We start from the raw sequence: 14,853 nt of genomic DNA, 5'->3' as shown, positions 1-14,853 counted from the left end.
ACAGTGATCGTTATGATAAATGTTCCATCTGTAATAATTGTCTTCGTTTCATTTTGTAGAAAAAGTGAAATAAAAAATGTCTATGTACTTCTCAGTTTAAGCATTACTGATATGATGTTCGGATTTCTTTTGGTTTCTTGTAATTAATACAGACATAACAACAGCTTGTTTTCCGTACATGGAATGTGTCGTTCGTTTTTATATAACCTCAATATTTTACTTCGTGTCAAATGTACATATTTTTAACATATCTCTGGACAGAGTGTGTATAGTTTGTTTGAATTCTTAATTGTTTATGAACCACCGACCTACGGTTACCATATTGACAGTAATTGGTTCCTGGGTCTTTGCCGCCGGATCATTGGGTTTGATTTAGGTTTTAAATGGAAGAGACAGTAATGAACATGAATGTTCGTTAAGTGGAGTCCTTAATTCAGGATTTCCGTATGCAGGTGCATTACTTGCATTTATTCAAATTGGCATATTGACAAATATTTCGATTTTGACAGATTTCATTATACGTCACCAGTATCGGATGGGGTCAATGGTGAGAAGTGGAATCAGTAATAGTGACATTCGCCTTTGTATAACTGTTTGTATTGTTAGTATTGTGAGTACCATGCTGAATGTACCATAGACAGTTGTGATATTCTACGGAACAATGGTTGAATGGCCGTCTAGTTTGTTCGAAATTCTATTTTTTTCCTGTCAACACTAACAGCAACTATCAATCCAATCATATATACTTATAGAACACGAAAATTTAAATCATTACTTCAGGAAAGTACACAGTTATTGTACTGCTGTAGAAAATAAAGAACTTTCATATACCTACATGGAGAATATTAGTGTGGTCGGTAAAATAGGAAAGGAATATTGTAAATATTTGCAGAAAATAATATTTGTTGACGGTATATCATTCAGATAATGCACATTTAAGGATTTTGTTGTCGCATAACACACCTCGGGTTTTATACTTCAAGAAAAACCTGAAAATGTGCATTATCTGTAAAATATTACCTTAGTTTTTTTGGCATGACCTTTATGAAATTTTTGTCGTTAATGCTCTTTTATGTCATATGATCTCTTTTATAGACAAAATGTGCTGTAATAGATTTTTCATTAAGTAATAGTAAAAGTGCAATGATAAGTTAATAATGATATTAAAAGACCTCCAAACAAAAAGGGATGTTCAGATCCCCGAGACCGAAGGGCTAGGGATTTGAATAGCCCTCTTTGTGAGGAGGTCTTTTAATGTCAATATTAACTTAATCATTGAATTTTTACTGACTTACAAACCGTCAAAAACATAAGAAAAGTACACAAAAAGCACTCGCAGAAACCTAATTCCCCGGAATTGGACAAGTCTAAATATGTTTACCTTAAATGATAGTTAAACAGTACTCAGACTGATAAATACAATTAACAGTTACCAAATTGCAACGGAAACGGACCGATTAAATGGCAGTACATCATTCAATTAATACTCATTTGTTATATTTTGTTTAGCATTAAAATAACACAAAATGATAGTTTTACAAAATTAGGGGGTACATTTATATTTTTGAATCCAAGTTTTCAAAATAACGATTTCTTATTTAATAAATGAGGCATTCAAAACCCTATACATTCCTCATTTATAACTGACCAATGAATATTCTGCACAACAACTTCTTGTTATATATATATTTGATGTTTTTATTCTGTCAGTAATCATGAAACAGACCAGACCTAAGAAAACAGTAAGTAAATTCTTCCGTTAATTAGCTTTTTAAACAGCTTGTTTCAGAACTTTTAATCGAACAGACCAAGATGCATAAGGTCCTTTACAATATTCATCCGGTAAATGTTCATTCCTTTTTGATTCTGTAATTTTCCTACACTACGTTACATGCGAATGGAAAATAATTAGTGTTGTCTGTTCAGTCCAATTAATTAATAAATTTTGGTTTGTTTTTTTTTTTCTAAATAAAAACTATGCATGCAAACTTCAATGAATAAAATCGTATTAAAAGCATAAATGTGACATCTATAGCATCAACTAGGTTTCACTGAACCGATCAAAACGTGTTTAGTTGACATATATTCGTAGGTTCGATGTATTATATGAAAACAAACTCATTTATTTTAGTCGTCCTTTATTCCCATTTTATGTCCAACTGAAGAAACACCTGAAAATTTTTTTTACCTTTCTTAGTTTTATCCTTGCCTGACAAAACATGGTGTTATAAATCGTATTAAAACAGTAGATAAAAACCATTATATAGTAAAAAAAATATTTAAACCTTTTTTATAAGCAGTCAGGGCCCGGTTGTTCAAAAGTGTCGTTAAGCTAACGACTAGTTAAGCCTAACGACTCGTTAAATTTTAACATTGTTGTTAGCTAATTACTGCGTTAAATTATGTTGTTCAAAAATATTTAACGACTGAGTTAACTAACTACTTGTTAAAAAATTTAACAACTGTTTATTTTAACATTTTCCCATAATTCCAAAAAATTTACCCAAAATTCCTCCACTTCCTGTTTGAAAATGGCTGAAGAGCAACGAGCAACCCCCCAAGAAAATTCCAAGAATTAGAGGGCAGAATTTTTCCAGTATGGCAGTTAACCTCATCAGTAGGAGAGTTGTTGAAGAATTGGCTTTACTGAGGGGGAAATTCGGTAAGGATGTGACAGCTGATGCAAAAAACAGAATGTGGGAAAAAATAACTGCAGAAGTTAATGCTCTTGGTGTGAGCTATAGGCAAGTTCTGACTGTGAAAACCAAGTTCAGAAACCTTACAAGAGACGCCAAAGAAAAATTTGTGTATGAAAAGAGGGAGAGAAACAAGACAGGAGGAGGACCTGCTCCAAAACCAATAAGCGTTGCTGAGGAGAACATAATAAATGCATTAAAAGACACCTCCTCTTTCAAAGGAATAGATGAAGGGATGTAAACTTCAGTGGGCAAGTATTTTAGATTTACTAATCAATGATATGCTTCCATTAATTTGTTTAATTCCTTTGAAACAATAAATCTGACGGTTATTTTTATTGCTATCATAGAAAATAATGCAGAAAATTATTAAGCCAGAGTGCGTCGTCTGCTTTGACATTAGGATATCCCTTTCAACGAAATTCCCTACAGACGTCGCCGATGTGCTAAAAATAGAATTTTATGTTGTGTTATAATGCAACCTTTCTCTTACCTTAGATATATAAAAATACCTTCTTATGATATTGATGAGAAATAATCATCACATACAAATCTATTTATCGATAAAAAAAAGGTATTATAATTATTGTTTTGCAAGAGCTGAAGTTTGTTGGCCATCACCTTTGGCGGTCTATTCTGCAATGACTCTTACATCATGTTTTACCACCATGAGAAAAAAAATAAGCTGTAGTAAAATTTTCAGAGAAAATCCTTTTACTTTTAAACATTATTTAAATTTCAATAAAGTTATTTGAAAATACAACCAAGAACGAACTTGCATTGGATACTTTACTAAAGTCATTGACATGTTTATAGTCCATTTCAAAATAGGCATGCATTATTAAAAATTGAGTTATCTTTCTTTGTGCCTGATTTTTTTGTAATTTTCACTTAATCATTTTTACAGGGTTTCCTCAGCAGACAGAAACATGTGAGAGTAGACCAACACAGTTCAGTATACAAGGTGTGTATCTAAAGGAGATATTCATGCATACACATGACAATAAATGTCTAAAGAAATTTACTTTCTTTTAAGCATTAAAATCAATTTTATCAACAAAAAAAGCCCATTAAATTGCTTGATTTGTTAGTTATTATTAAATTCAGGATTAGTATAGTAGCCATCCTATACCTATCATTGTTTAAATCTGAAACCTTTTATAAAATATTAATATTTAAGATATAAACAGTTTTTAATATATAGTTTATTAAATTGCTGAGCAAATTGTTAATTAAATGAATCAGTTCATGATATAGATTTATAAAATGTTAACACTGACTGGTAATTAATTGCAGTAATATTATAATTGTAACCATAAGTAAAGAGTGAGATTATTTGCCCTTGTAACAAATAATTTGGTATAAAATTGAGAGTGTAAGTATAATCAATACAGTGGTGGATCAAGTCATTTTAAAAGATCCCCATTCAAATGCATAGATCATAAAAAAAGGGGGGGTTCACTGCAATGAAGAATAATGTTCATGCATATTCATCCCTTTTGTGTATAGTATTTATATGACAGCTAATGAAAACAGGTACAAGAATAACATTATTCAAGTATTATTTTATTTGATTTTGATCGGATGAAGAGTTCTTACTATCAATCAAATATCCCAAAATAAAATGATTGTTAAAAAACATAAAATTATTATGTATCTTGATTTCATTTCAGAAAGCTCATCATCTGATCAAATATATACTGCTGAACCTGTCAGCTCACCCATTCCAGCACAGATTGCTGTCTCAGGATGCCAGACAGCTGATGGTAATTATTACTTAGATGTTTGCATTATGCTATTATTTTTACAATTCTGCATTTCATAAAAATGAAGATGCAATGTGTCAGAATCAATATTTGAATTAAAGAACTAAAGTTGATATATATTGCTGTGAAAAGAATTGATATGTATAAAAAAATGACTCATGGAGGGTATTATACAGGGTCTCTGTAATAGCACGCTTTAAGTAAATTTTGTATCTATTTACTTACTTTCATTCAATTGGTCTTTATATATTTTCTAAAGTTGTAATTGACAGTACAGAATATAATGACTTATGGAAAGAGCTATCATGGCTATATTACTTTTTTACCATACCTTTCACCAATCTATGTTGTTCAATTGATGGGGATTTTATGTCTTGAATATATGTATCTTGACTGACACATTTAAATATAAATATTCAAATATACATCAACTTCATTTCCAATTTGGTGGATAGTTGTCTCAAGGTCTTCTAATCAATCATACTATTCCTCCTTATTTGTATATACTCAACACATATGCAATGTATACCCAATCAACTAAGGCAATTTTAATGTTTCTTTAATCAAAACTTTTAGAACCACCATCTTCTGTGGAGAGTATCTGGATTAGAAGACTGGAGCAGGTTCACCAGAGAAATGAAGAAACACCTTATACTGAACATGCCAACCTATCAGCCCAAATACCTCTTTCATTTACTAATAGCAGCACTCAGCAACCACCAAAAGCCAGGTATATGTTTTAGATGAAAGAATACAACAGCCTTTATAATTTCTATACACTAAGTAAGTTGGGTATGTACTGAATGCTCTTTTAGCGTTGTATATATCTGGCGCTGCAACTTTTTTTAAATGGAGCATCACTGATGGGTCTTTTGTGTATGAAACACCTGAATACATCCTGGAATATACTTGCTCTTTGTTAAAGGGATTATGATGATATAACTTGGCTTAATTGGGCTTCCTTTGGACTCTGATGTACATATATATTGTCTAATTGGCAATCATACCACATCTTCTTGTGTAATGATTTGAATACTGATAAATATTCTTAAAGTGCCAATAAGTTTATACAGCAGCCCTGTATAAAATCAAGTGTTATCTCCCTTTAAATTGTTTCATTAAACTTGTTCTTTTATGATCAAATATGTCCTGTAAATGGGGATCTAAATTCTAAATCAAATTATCTCATTTAACTATCAGTTAAATGTAAGATTCAGAGAAATATCCCAAATACTCATTTGTAGAATTAATTAAATGAAAGTCTACTTCACCTTTTGTTTAAATATTAATCGGGAACACTTACTTCAATATGATCAATTTTTGTTAAAGAGTATTAGTTAAAGGTATAAACATTTATGTACAAGTTGTAGAAATCTTAGCCTTTGAAAAAACAATTTTACATAAATAGTTATACCGGTTTATAATAACTATATTTATTTACAAGATTTACCAAGTATTAATTTTTTTTATATATTTCAGTGAGAATAAACGGACAAAGAAACCCAAGAGAACTGCAGAAGATGTGTACGAGTTGCAGTGTCAGGCATTAGAGAGCGAGCTAAAAAGAAATCGGACCCAAATGGAACTTTTCAAGAAGCAAATGGAGTTTTATGATTTGATAAAGAAAAATTTTGAAAATAGTTGTACAGAGTCAATGTTAGAGGCTTTATTTCAGTAACTTTAATCAACATTTATCTATAGTTCCATATTAATGTTATATTTTTGACATGTTTTAAATTATTGTTATTGATAAAATACATATTCTGAAAAAAGCTTTTTTCAATGTTTTATTCATGATTTCAGTGATTAAAAAATGTGGAGGAAATGTGGTCTCTGACACCTCTTCCGTCCTGATCACCAAAGAAACGTTCCCCAAGATCTCCATCATTGTCTATCACTACTCCATCATCTTCAATGTCTGGTTCATTTAATAGGATGCAAATATTGTGAAGAATAGCACAAGCAATGATGATCTTGCATGCTTTGCTTGGTGTCATTCTTATCTGAAACCAAAGAGTGAAAGTAATGTAGAATTATTGCCATTTTTTCACAATAGCATGTTAATTTGGTCTTAGAAGTTAGAACTTAAACAAGAGTGCACATGCTGAAATGACTCCCCTTCTTTACTAATCCTTGCTATTATGTTGATAGTCCTAAATATAAAGCTTTACTACAACTATCACATAAACTTAACATGATACAAGAAAATGAGGTCAAGGTCATATAAACCAAACAAGAAATACATGTACACCTAACAATTATTCAATACACTAAAGATAGTTGACCTATTACTTATAGTTTATAAGAAACAGACTTAACCAATAAAACTAAACATTGACCAATGAACCATGGAAATGAGGTCAATGTCAGATGAACCATGCCAAGCAGACAAGTACAGGTAATGATTCTTCCATACAACAAACATAGTTGACATATTGCTTATAGTTTAAGAAAAACAGACCACAACACAAAAACTTAACTTTGACCAATGAACCATGAAAATGAGGTCAAGGTCAGATGACACCTGCCAGCTAGACATCTACACCTAACAATCATTCTATACACCAAAATCAAACAAAATTTAATTTTTGATCCTTTGCATGGATCTCGACATTCCCAATTTTGCTCAAAATCCAAAATCTGAAACCAGAGTTAAGATTCAGCACACCTAATATATTCAATAATTTTTGTAAAAATCAAACACAACATTTAATTTGGACCCTGATTTGTACCAACTTGAAAACTGGGTACAAAACCAAAAATATAAATTTATGTATAGATGCAGGATATCAAAGAACCCAAACAATCCAATTTTTGTTAAAATCAAAACTTAGTTTAATTTTGGACCCTATGGACCTCAAAGTGAACCAATTTGCAAACAGGTCCAAAATTAAAAATCTAAATACATGTTTAGATTCAGCATATCAAAGAACCCAATCAATCCAATTTTTGTAAAATGAGATAAAGTTTAATTTTGGACCCTTTGGATTTTATATTATATGGACTAATTTGAAAACAGGGCCCAATATAAAAGTATTAATACACAGATAGATTCAGCATATAGAACCACAAAAAAAATCAGTTTTCTGATGAAATCGAACAAAGTTTAATTTTGGACCCTTTTTGACCTCAATGTGGACCAATTTCAAAATATCCAAATCAGTAACGTGATAAGAACCCCAACAAAAGATGAAAGTTCTTTTTTTTTAATCAATTGCATTTTTTTAGGGAGCTACCATTTGATTTGCATGTGGGGGGGGGGGGGCGGGCTAGGATGAAAAATTTTGTCCTGCCTATTTATTTTTCCCTCTATTCAGTCCTGCCTTTTTTATTTTTCACTCTATTCGGTCCTGCTTTTTTTTATTAGTTTATCCTGACTTTTTTTACCTAAATTGTCATCCTGCCTTTTTTTTTTTACTCAAAACTCTATTTTTTTCAAATTTCATCCTTGCCCCCCCCTTCCCCCATAAAAATCAAATGGTAGCTCCCTTATGTTCTATGACACTGATCATTTGCATAAAGAATTGATTTTTTTTATGCTTTACCTCTGAGTGTAATATATGGAACCGTCTCTTCAGCCTCCCAAATGTTCTCTCAATCACACTTCTTGTTGAACAGTGGCATCTATTGTACAGGATTCTGGTATGGGGTCATCAAAAATGGACGACAAGGATAACCACTATCCCCCAGCAGTACACCATTTGCCCATCCACCATTTTGTTCCATGTAGGTACACACCTATACATAAAGGTTTATATTTCATTTACATCTTATATTTGGTTAAAACTACCATTTGTATAAATTAAATGTATATATTCAGCTTCACGGAGGAGTTACACTATTTACCTTAAATAATATTGAGCAAGACTATTTTTCTATATTCCTTTTTCAGTTATTGTATATCAATATTTTTTTAACATAGCCACCTCTTAAAACTAATTGGTTGTTTCTTTATATATATAGAATAATTGATTTTTTAACATATATATCATTTACTAAAGATATTTCTATATTCTTTTTTCAGTTATTGTATCTCAATATTTTTTTTAACATAGCCCCCACTTAAAACTAAAAGGTTGCTTCATTATATATGGAATAATAGATTTTTTAGCATATAAATCCTTTACCAAAGATATGGAAATACAATTGCAATCTTATATGTATAATGTATTAGCCTTTCTTTCATTAATCCAAATTTTATTATGCTAAAATGATTAATTATATGTAAATGTGAAATGATAAATTCATTATTTTGAAATGAAATTCAAATGTCCTCAGATTGGTATTTTTACACCATTATGTGTAACGACAAAAAGGGAAAAAAATATTAATGATGACAGGCAATAAAAATAGGGGGTTTATGTCCAAGAAGAAGATTTTGACTTCCCGCAGTGGTAACCAATTCAAGATAAGAGATTTTTAATATGTATTGAGAAAATAAGAAGTCTTCCTACTGTTAACATATAGTGCTTGAAAGGGACTATGACTAATAAAAGATGACCAACATGGCAATAAAATACATACTTGTGAAGTCCTGAATATGTGGGAATCATGACTGCTACCTGGCCAGTTTGCATTTATGTTTGTGAATTTACCTGCAAAATATAGAATATTATACACAATGCAAAGAAGAAAGAAATGTTGTAATAGCATAAACAGAATTATATGTAACAAATTATCTTTTATTATTTATTATATTTTTCTAATTAAGAGGTGTAGCAAGAGTTTCAAAGAGAGGATTATTTGGGATCATGCAACAGTGGACTAAAAAATAAAATTTATTTGAATCCATTTACCTAAAAGTATTGTAATGGTAATCTTAAAAGGGGGTGTCCAAACATTTCCAACTACAAGTGTATAATTGCTTCAAATTTCAGAAAACACAATGAATAACCATGATAACTCAGATGTACAATGCATGTATAGACTCACAAATTATGACTTAATTATATTGTTTCAAACTAGGAAAACATGATATTAATAATTAAATCAATTGTGCTAATACATCTTTATTTTTTATAGTTGATCCACATCAGAGCAATATTAAAATTATAAATTGTACTATAGGTTAACCTAGGTTAATCTTTTTTTCTTTTGGATTAAAAGGGAAAATTTAAGAAATGTATCTGAAACAGCAGTGGCGGATCTGTGGTGGGGTTCCAGGAAACCCCCCTTCTTAGGACTATCAGTGCATTTGAATGGGGACATATGGTTGGAACTCCCCTTTATCCTAGGTTGGGACCCCCCCCCCCCCTTTTTTTGAAAATGGCTGGGCCCCTGAACATAATCTTTTTCTCATTGAAGTAAAAATGACAAATAACTTCTTTTAATATTGAATAACCAATATTTTAATTTACCTGTAATAGGTAAACCATATAAAATCCTACTTTTATGTCCTAGATGAAGGTTTACACTGGAGTGAAAGTGAAAGTAATTACTATGTGAGAAACAGACTATAGGGGTCCCAGTCATACAAAAAAGTTGAAACCAGTTTATTATGTTATGAAGGTCAATGTCATATTAGATAAGAAAAAAATGTTTTACCTCTGGCATCACAAACAGCCTGCACATTGACAGAATGTACCCCTTTCCTATTCACGAATGATGGTTCATCTTCTGATGGAGCCTGGATACGGATGTGTGTCCCATCTATTGCCCCTAGCACATTTGGGAAACCACTTAGACGGTAAAAGTCTCCTCTTGTTTCATCAACATTTCTCGGCCACTTGATAAACTCATCCCGTTTGTCACATAATGAATTCAATACATCAGACACAATACGTGAGACAGTTCCCTTGTGCAAACCTGTAAACAGACCAAAAACAACAACATACAATTTTGGAGATCGATAAAGTACAAAAATAAAATGTGTATTTACCGTTTGATTATATATCTTATTTAGAAAATCAACAAATTGAAAGTATCATTAAAAAATCTGCCAAAGATAATTATAGCAGTCGATTAACACCACATTGGCAATGTTTACTTAATTTTAAATGACATATGATAAATATATAATGAAATCTTACCTATTGTGTCTCCAACTACTTGCAAGAAACTGCCTGTGGCTAAAAATCTCATGGTTACCATGACTTGCTGTGGCACAGTGAGGGCATGGTTTCTCTTTGTTTTTCTTGATACATCATTGCTAACTAGGTTGGAAATGAACATAATTCCTTCTCTACCAAATCTGTACCTTTCTCTTAATTCCTCATTGGACACATTCAAAGAAAGGTCATCTTTGAGGCGAAAATGCCTTTCTTTTCTCTGAGGTGGAACAGGTACTTGCATGAAGGCGGCCATATTTAACAATAACTTAGATATTTAATCGACCTCCCAGAAGTTGTTAAAGTTAACGACTCTTTAACATTACTTTTGTCGTTAAATTTTTTGAACAACAGTTAACAAATTTGTTAAATTTAACGACTCTCTAACGACACTTTAACGACTGCGTTAGCTTAACGACACTTTTGAACAACCGGGCCCAGTTATGTAATAAATTAAAGGAAAAGAAAAAACATTAAAATTTGAATGGAAATAGTACATTATAGCAATTTATAAGATCTTGTCTTTGAGTGCTAAGTACATGTAACAATTTACGAAGTTGATTGATTGTTGTTTGCTTTACGTCCAGTGGCAAATATTTTATGCATGTTCATGACTTTAACACATAAAGTCTGTAAATACAATACTCAATAGGTAGGTCGTGCAATAGGAGGTCGACAGTGAGGTTGGACGTGAAACTTTAAAATACCACTGGAAAATGAGGTTATATTGAATTGGGACAGAAATTTAGACTTGCACAAGCTGGCCACATTCGACCACCATATAATTTGTGCAAGAGATTTTAATTTGCCGAGAGCGTTGATCCATGAAATCTACACTAAAGTCGATCATCGATGTTTACGTGTAGTTTACAATATCATTTCACGCAATTAATTTAGGTTAGAAACTTTTAGCTCGCTTTAGTAACTGTGAGAAGTCTATGAATCTGTATTGTTTATTGAACTTGAGGTTTTGGTATATTATCTACTACTTCTCTACTGCTTGGTCTCATGTGAAGGTGTTCCCCTCGCGGGAGGTCGTTTGTTCGAACCAGGCCAAACAAAGACGTTGAATTAGTATTGGCTATTTCAACGCTTAACACGTGACATCATAGAGTAGGAGCACAGACTGGTCGGCTCAGAGTCGAAAATGTGTCCGGTTCGGGTGACTTTTCTTTCTTGCGAACTTATATCTTGGGAACTTACGTGTAAAAACACCGACTCAGCGTTTCAGTCTAGTAAAAAGCGGGGTTGATACTCGTATTGTAGTTACATGTTATCGTCCTGAATATTCTTTTTTTTTTATTTGCCGCTGGTCGTCATCCATTATCATTATTTATTTTACCGTTTTATTATACAGTGAAGTGTTTTTCTTCTACTGGTCTATATTGCAACTTCTTAAATTTTCACCGATCAAAATTAAAATAGGGCAGGTGAAATTTTTCAACCAGAGACTAGTGATTGTTGGGATATCTTTGACGGTAAATAGTATTAAATCAAATGTGACTTTTGGTAATTATTATTGAGTTAACTCCGTATAACTATTATTAAGTAATTAGGCGGTTTTCACTGATCATTTTTCTGTATACGGATCTTTCTATAAAAGAAAAAGACTGAAAGTTAACTATAAATGTTTTGATATGTCTGTGTATTTGTGTTGCTCTCGCATTAATGTACAGTATATCTTTATCACCTTTTATTCAAAATCAAATGATTCACTTGGGTATAGAAATATTGACATCTCGAGACCTCCCCCGTCCCACAGTATACCCTTGCTGAATGGGTGCGTTCGTTTGGCAATACGCAGTTTTGTCCAATCGAAATAGGAATGTGTATCCGATTCCTGGTGTAGTGAGAATTTCAAGCTATCTATACGTTAAAAAACATTAGGGGGGAAACGATCTATGCACGAGTTGAATGATCGGAATGTGTAATAAACAAGAAAGGTCAGCTAAATCTTCTCAAATAAGTCGCATGGCTGAGTTTAACACATTTTTTGCGACTTTTGCTAGGACAATTGTAGATGAAAAAAAATATAACGAAACCGATTAGCAAAACAATATCTAAAAATAAATAAATGAAACCCCCAAAATAAGTTGAATCCTTTAATAAATTGTTGTCAACATTTTTTTATCCATTTTTGCTTTTATGGCAACTATTATACCAGTCTAAGATATAAATAAACTTGAAACAGCAAATGTTGACACGTAGACGAGACAGCCGTCATTGTTCGCTTCAATATATGAGTTATTGGCACTCAATGAAGATCGTTTTTCTGTTCTTATCCCAACTCCTATTATTTTTGCTAAAGGATACAATGTAACCCCTGATTTGTACCACGACAACGTTTTTGTAATGTTTAAAAAAAAGAGAAAAATGATTGAAGAAAGATTTACTCTTAAAAATTCATACTTAAATAAAAATGAAATATAAAAATTGGAAAACTGTTTGAGACGATTATTTATTGATTTATTGATTGTTGGTTGCTTAACGTCCAGTGGCAAATGTTTCATGAATGTTCAGGACGAAATCAAGTTAAAAATAAATACAATAGGTAGATTTTGTAATAATAGAGGCCATCTGGGATGATTGTCAGGGAAATTTGAACTGCCACTAGACAATGAGGATATATTGGATAGGTACAGAAATTTTGCCTTGCAACAGGCCACCTACGGATCCCTCAAAGAGTTGTTGCAAGGGTTCTTAACGTGCTAAGAGCGTGGCACTTTCTGTACACGAGGCATCGGATTTAACGTCCCCAATCTGACCGGATGTGGCTACATCCCGCACAGCCACATGGACGCCCCACTTTGGCAAGCGTTTTACTGCCGGTCGGAAAAAGACCAAGACACCATATTTCTATTCCCCAGTCACCCTTGGGTGACGATTATTTACTGAAACCAAATGAATATACGTCACTAAATCAAGCTGATTAATTAATTGCTCCTTTTATGTCCAGTGGCAAATTTGTCATGCATATTTACGACGGGATGCAAAATGGATCAACCTGAGGCAAATGATTACAATTTTAAAGTGGCACTTTTTATAATAAGGCAGAGCATTAGCCGACGTGGTACCACTCAAATTTTGATCTTTGAAGGTATTCTAAAATCTGATTTCTTTGTGAATACTATACTACGACTTGGACTTTTGCCATTTATTAGACAAACTTATCCAGATCACCACAGATTTCAACAAGACAATGACCCAAAACATCGTTCTAATCTCAGTAAGAGGTTTATGAAGGAAAACCAAATTAACTGGTGGGATATTTGGCCTTCTGAAAGCCCAGACTTTTATCAAATTGAAATGGTTTGGTATATGATGAAGCAGCGGTTAAATAAGAAAAAACTTTCAACTAAGAATGATCTAACCAGTGGAATTCAGGATTTTTGGAAAAATGACTTAACTGTTGAACGATGCAACACTTTTATTGACCACAATTTCAAGGTATTACCAGTGGCTGTGTTTATTGGTGGACGTGCAACAGGGGATTTACCGAAAAAGATATTCACAGAGAGATCAAGGTCGAGGTCATTAAGTTATTTTAATGAACAGTTTTATTTAGAAGAGGTGAAATACTGATTTAGCAGAAAAAACAGAGTCATAAATAAACAGTCCTTTTAAGGACTACCAAATTATTCAAAAAGAGTCTAAAATGTTGTAGTTTGTTTGTTTTAATAAATGATCACAGGTTTATGAGATGCATTCCATGAGACAGAAATCCAAGATGATGAGTGTCTGTAGGGTGTCCTTCAAATAAATATTAATTAATTCTTTAAGTCATTCTTCTCTATTCCTTAAGTTTAATTTGCCTTTTCTTTATATTTGAACACCTCAAAATATTTTTTTGTCCCATGTTTCAATATTCTTAATTTCCCCATCTAAACCTATATTCTAATACACCAATATTCTCTATTCTTTTTTTTTTTATAGAACAATTTTCTCTATACTTCGTTTTTTTTTTTGGCCTGTTATTCTATATTCTGAATATGATATAATTAAATGTAAGCACCCTTCTTCTGTAAAAACAATATTAGGTAAAAAAAAAACATAAACAAAATAGAAATAGAAAGAAATAATGAACAAAATTAAACTAAAAAAGCATATATTATGTTTAAAAGCTCAGTTTCTTTATTGAAATAATTGAAACATTTATGTAATATTTTCTTCTTCCCCTTTGGATAATATTATTAAGTACCTGTAAAAGAAGCAAAATTTCAAATAATTAGCTGATAACATATTTGTAAACAAGGTTTTATAGTTATCATGGTTATGTAATCTAACAGTGTATCTATTAAGTATTTTATGCATGCTCCTTGATTCAGGTAACCTTAATTACTAAAC

The 14,853-nt window shown here is 31.9% G+C and overlaps 1 long non-coding RNA gene and 1 pseudogene across 1 annotated transcript; one reads left to right on the top strand and one right to left on the bottom strand.

Annotated features, from left to right (window-relative positions):
- Window positions 1-3,506: 3,506 nt before the first annotated feature.
- LOC127736846 (uncharacterized) lies at window positions 3,507-6,179 on the top strand. Its single transcript, XR_007999215.1, has 4 exons — window positions 3,507-3,660; window positions 4,370-4,462; window positions 5,039-5,192; window positions 5,942-6,179. It is a non-coding gene; the product is annotated as an uncharacterized LOC127736846 (long non-coding RNA).
- Window positions 6,176-10,941, bottom strand: LOC127736836 (putative nuclease HARBI1; annotated as a pseudogene).
- Window positions 10,942-14,853: the final 3,912 nt, after the last annotated feature.

The sequence above is a fragment of the Mytilus californianus genome, unplaced genomic scaffold (assembly GCF_021869535.1).
Source record: "Mytilus californianus isolate M0D057914Y unplaced genomic scaffold, xbMytCali1.0.p SCAF_38, whole genome shotgun sequence".
NCBI classification, from domain to species: domain Eukaryota; kingdom Metazoa; phylum Mollusca; class Bivalvia; order Mytilida; family Mytilidae; genus Mytilus; species Mytilus californianus.
Note: the sequence above shows the minus strand (reverse complement) of the source record. Positions and strands in the feature narration are given on the sequence as shown.